This window comes from Phyllobates terribilis, unplaced genomic scaffold, assembly GCF_046119375.1.
Source record: "Phyllobates terribilis strain yellow unplaced genomic scaffold, ASM4611937v1 Scaffold_10__3_contigs__length_209671492, whole genome shotgun sequence".
Taxonomy (NCBI): Eukaryota; Metazoa; Chordata; class Amphibia; order Anura; family Dendrobatidae; genus Phyllobates; species Phyllobates terribilis.
This window is the reverse complement of record NW_027362770.1, coordinates 189,140,427-189,146,057: the sequence shown is the minus strand read 5'-3', so window position 1 is coordinate 189,146,057 and position 5,631 is coordinate 189,140,427. Positions and strand designations below refer to the sequence as shown.

At 47.9% G+C, this 5,631-nt stretch overlaps 1 pseudogene; it reads right to left on the bottom strand.

Moving 5' to 3' along the window:
* Positions 1–1,160: 1,160 nt before the first annotated feature.
* LOC141164087 (uncharacterized) lies at positions 1,161–5,408 on the bottom strand (annotated as a pseudogene).
* Between the last annotated feature and the right edge of the window lie 223 nt (positions 5,409–5,631).

Sequence of the window (5,631 nt, the reverse complement as noted above, 5' to 3'; positions counted from 1 at the left end):
GGCAGTGCTCATGCCAGTCAGCGGGCGCAGGACACGGCAGCTAGTGCAAAGGAATGAATAACACCGGTCTAGGAGTTGAGTAGTGACATTTTTTACCTCCCTTGATTAAGGTTTTTCAACCCCTTTAAGCCAAAAGACACCAATGAATCTAATGGGCCAAACAGACCTAGAATACACCAAAAGTAATAAGGGCAAAAAAACAACTATATGACCCAAAGTTGAAAATTGCCAATACTTTAATGAAAACATTAAAAAGTACATACAACAATAATAAAAACAAGGCACACCACAGATGAAAATGGTGGTAGGGTGCCCGGACCCATAATATGTATAAGCTAACAACTATGTCATTCAAGTAGCTAACATAGGCATATAGTTGATAATCAGTACAAAATAAGATATTAAATACATCGAGCAACAGAGAAAATATATATACTTGTTACAGAGAATAATAACAATCCATAAATATATAAATTAATAGTTAATAAATAACCTCTGTTGGTCAATCATCCCAGTACAATTACATGTATAAATATCAATGCCCAAAGGGACTATTAAAGAGACTGAGATATAACCATAATTACCAACGAGCTCAGGTCAGTGGCACAGGCACCCACCATGCACCCGACGCGCGTTTCACACATGAAATGCTTCGTCCATGGATGGTGTGACATCTATAATTTTCATGGACCCATACGTATTGGTAACGTTTATCAAAAACAGCAGTGTCTCCAAAAACATCACAGATATGTGAACAGCCACATAGACTATGACGGATGTGTGTTTTATCCATGAAAAACACAGATAGAACACGTTCATGAAAAATGGACGTCTGAATGAGACCTAAGGTGTAGTCCTACCTCGAAACATCTCTTACTACAAGGACCAGTCTTACTGCCATCACGCCATTAGAACTGGTTTGCTAGTTTATCCCAGACTAACCAAAACAGGGACCATCAGACTAGAAAATATATATGTACTGGAGCTGTGAACATCCCGCCATGAGGTTTATCGATGAATAGTACAACATGTCCTTCTACAGCTAAACAAAAGGTAAAAAGCATCGCTCTTGCCAAGCGGTGACCAAACATTATCTCAAGAAAATATTAAAAGAAACATATATATTTTTTCATTTTAAAAAAAAAGAAGTAATTTAGACTTTAATTATACCCAAAAATAGTGGCATCAAAAAATATAACACTACATCCCAAGAAACAAGCTACATCCAGAGAAAAATAAAACAAAACGTTATAGCTCTTGGGGTGGATTTCTTCCATAATTATGGATGATTCTCCGAGCTTCATAGAACCATCACATACGAATAATACAGCATGAAGGGGCTCGGTGAAGGCGACAGTGAAGGTGTGTAAGTGTCTGATGGGGTCACACAGCTCATAAAAGGACAGCTGCCCGGCCTCATAATCCAGACATATCCTGACTCCATCACTGGAGATCTGCTGAGGCAACTGGATCTCTTCACTACCATGCAACAATAAATACTTATTATAGTTATTGAACACCATCCCTCCATATAAAGCCCAGGATTTAGTATTACATCCAAAGTATGACTTATGCTGCCTTCTCTTTATACTGGGGTAACACATCCCCACGCACCACCCCCCCGATCCACAGATCTCCACATCCCAGTAATGTCGTCCTGAGGTAAATCCCCTCCTGCTCATCACCTGATTATACAGGAATCTCTCTGCTGTTTCTGGACGATTCTTTGTTATTCTTGTCCAGGTCGCAGTTTTCAGGTCGTCTGATATAAGGAGATTATTATGAGCCGTGTTTACATCCAGTAATATGTCTGCAGGATCCTCTCCATACATCCCTATTGTCCCTGCAGCCATTACTCTCCCTCCAGCTCCTCCAGGCCTGACCATTACATCATCTCCTCCATATTTTGCACCTGGTAAAGTTCGTCTGTGGCTGGAAGATCGGAAGTTAGGTGAGCGTGGCCTTTCTCTGTTTTGTTTTGCAGGTGAGACGATAGGTAGAAAAGTCATTATATTAGAGAGACCTGCATGTAACATCCCTTCTAAATCACGAATGTTAACAGGTTCACCTGTAGCCATATCATGTCCTCCTGTGTCCTCATCACCTCCATCATGTCCTCCTGTGTCCTCATCACCTCCATCATGTCCTCCTGTGTCCTCATCACCTCCATCATGTCCTCCTGTGTCCTCATCACCTCCATCATGTTCCCCTGTGTCCTCATCACCTCCATCATGTCCTCCTGTGCCCTCATCACCTCCATCATGTCCTCCTGTGTCCTCATCACCTCCATCATGTCCTCCTGTGTCCTCATCACCTCCATCATGTCTCCCAGTGTCCTCATCACCTCCATCATGTCCTCCTGTGTCCTTATCACCTCCATCATGTCCTCCTGTGTCCTTATCACCTCCATCATGTCCTCCTGTGTCCTCATCACCTCCATCATGTTCCCCTGTGTCCTCATCACCTCCATCATGTCTCCCTGTGTCCTCATCACCTCCATCATGTCCTCCTGTGTCCTCATCACCTCCATCATGTTCCCCTGTGTCCTCATCACCTTCATCATGTCCCCCTGTGTCTTCATCACCTCCATCATGTCCTCCTGTGTCCTCATCACCTCCATCATGTTCCCCTGTGTCCTCATCACCTCCATCATGTCCTCCTGTGTCCTCATCACCTCCATCATGTCTCCCTGTGTCCTCATCACCTCCATCATGTCCTCCTGTGTCCTCATCACCTCCATCATGTCCTCCTGTGTCCTCATCACCTCCATCATGTTCCCCTGTGTCCTCATCACCTCCATCATGTCCCCCTGTGTCCTCATCACCTCCATCATGTCCTCCTGTGTCCTCATCACCTCCATCATGTCCCCCTGTGTCCTCATCACCTCCATCATGTCCTCCTGTGTCCTTATCACCTCCATCATGTCTCCCTGTGTCCTCATCACCTCCATCATGTCTCCCTATGTCATCATCACCTCCATCATGTCTCCCCCGTGTCCTTATCACCTCCATCATGTCCCCCTGTGTCCTCATCACCTCCATCATGTCCCCCTGTGTCCTCATCACCTCCATCATGTCCTCCCTTGTCCTCATCACCTCCATCATGTCCTCCTGTGTCCTCATCACCTCCATCACCTTCTTCCTCCTCAGGATCACACAAGTAACCGGTGTCTGGTTCCCGTAAGACAGTCAGTGGATCAATCATGTTACACAGTTCCTCAATGTGCCTCATCTTCCTGGACAGCTCGTCCTTCTTTATTTCCAGCTTCTGGATCACATCGGACAGTGACTGTGACTCCTGCTCTTCCTGCCTAGAGATCTCACTCAGGACCTTCTTCTCCAGGTCGTCCACCCGTCTCCTGAAATCTATAAACAGGGCAGTGACTCTCTCTGATTCTCTAGATATTTTATCTTGAGCTTTTCTCCTTTGCTCCTCCAGACTCCGGACTCTTTACTCAGTCTTCTCTCTCCTTGTGATCAGTTTCTGAAGGACATCTCTCAGTTTCTTCTTCTCAGAGGCCTCATTCAGCCTCACCACCTGATGTCCCCGATGTTCTCCGACCAAACTGCAGGACACACAGATACAAGCAGCGTCCTCAGTGCAGTAATATTCCAGGATCTTCTTATGTACAGAACATTTCTTGGTCTCCAGAGAAGTGCTGGGATCAGTGAGGACGTGTTCTGGTCCTTTGCTGTGACCCCTCAGGTGATTATCACACAGAGAAGCCTCACAGTGTAGACAGGATCTAACAGCAGGTGCAGGAGAGTGAATACAGTAAGTGCAGCGGATCCCGGTGATCTTCTCCTGATCTGGCTGCGAAGACAGGAAATGCTCCACTACATTATGTAGAGTTATGTTCCTCTCCGGTGTCGGCCGCTCCTGAAACTCTTCTCTACATTCAGGACAGGAATAAACTCCAGACTCGTCCTGTGTATTCAGGTTCTGATCAATACAGACCCGGCAGAAGTTGTGTCCACACCTCAGGGTTACAGGATCTGTATACAGGGTCAGACAGACGGAACATTCCAGCTCCTTTCTCAGACCAGCAGAAGCCAATTCTGCAGCAGGAAGAAATGAAAGAATCTATATATATAATCGTCTTATCCCGTCTGTCTGTCTTTCTGTCTGTCTGTCTGTCCAGGAAATCCCGCGTCGCTCATTGGTCTGGCAGCGGCCAATCAGCGCCGCCGGATTTCTGAAAAAAGATGGCGGCCGTTAGCGGCTCATCTGCGGGACGGAGCTCAGCGGCGATGCAGCCGGGAGATGAGCGGCGCGAGGCGCTCATCTCCCGGCCGGTACCAGCAGAAGGACCTCGACCGCCGGACCCATCTGCCGGACGGAGATGCAGCCGGGAGATGAGCGGCGCGAGGCGCTCATCTCCCAGCCGGTAGCAGCGGAAGGACCGCCGGCGTCGCTGACCTCCATGCGGAAGAGAGGACCGGAGAGCGCTGCTGCGGGTCGGGATACTTCTGCTGCGAGCGCCCGCTCATGTCCCGGGTTCTCGCAGCGGAAGTACCCGCACAGGCAGCGCCGCTCCCTGGTGCTCACCAAGACGATTCGATGATTGGTCGTGGTCTTCGGACCCGGCTACCGCGACCAATCAGCGAGATGGCCGGCAAATTTAAACGCCGCTCTGCTGATTGGTCGCGGTGGCTGGCCGCGACCAATCAGCGAGAAGGGCGGCAAATTTAAATGCCGCTCTGCTGATTGGTCGCGGTGGCTGGCCGCGACCAATCAGCGAGAAGGGCGGCAAATTTAAACGCCGCTCTGCTGATTGGTCGCGGTGGCCGGCCGCGACCAATCAGCGAGATGGCCGGCAAATTTAAACGCCGCTCTGCTCATTGGTAACGGTGGCCGGCCGCGACCAATCAGCGAGATGGGCGGCACATTTAAACGCAGCTCTGCTGATTGGTCGCGGTGGCCGGCCGCGACCCATCAGCGATATAAGCTGTAAATTTAAACGCAGCTCTGATGATTGGTCGCGGCCGGCGGCCGTGACCAATCTGCGATATAGGCGCCAAATTTTAACACCGCTTTGCTGATTGGTCGCGGTTGCCGGCGTCGACCAATCAGCGATTTTGGCGCCAAATTTTAACACCGCTTTGCTGATTGGTCGCGGTTGCCGGCGTCGACCAATCAGCGATTTTGGCGCCAAATTTAAACACCGCATTGCTGATTGCGCCCGGTCGGCCGCATACCTATTCTAGAATACCCGATGCATTAGAATCGGGCCACCATCTAGTCCTCCAATAATCGTCCAGTGGGTGTGATCCACATTAACCAGAAAGGGAGCGGCTTGTCTCAGGATCTACAGACTCAAAGCAAGTAGCTTAACCCCTGCAAGTCCAAGGCCTTGAGGTACCTGACTGTCTACAGCAAAATGGCTTTTGAGGACTCAGATGAAGCATTTAACTGATGCAGAGTCAAAACCAGTGTCTTTTACTTCATATGTTTTATGTTGGGCATAAAGAGAAAAACAGAGGAAAAGGAAAATGTAGAGTTTCTATATTTTTCATTTCCAGCACTAAAGTCTTATTAATTCCTTTTTTTGTTTTTAATAATTGTAAAGCTTGAACTATAATCTTGAGTTAACGTGAATCTTTTAGCAAACTGTGTTTTATTTGGGATGTG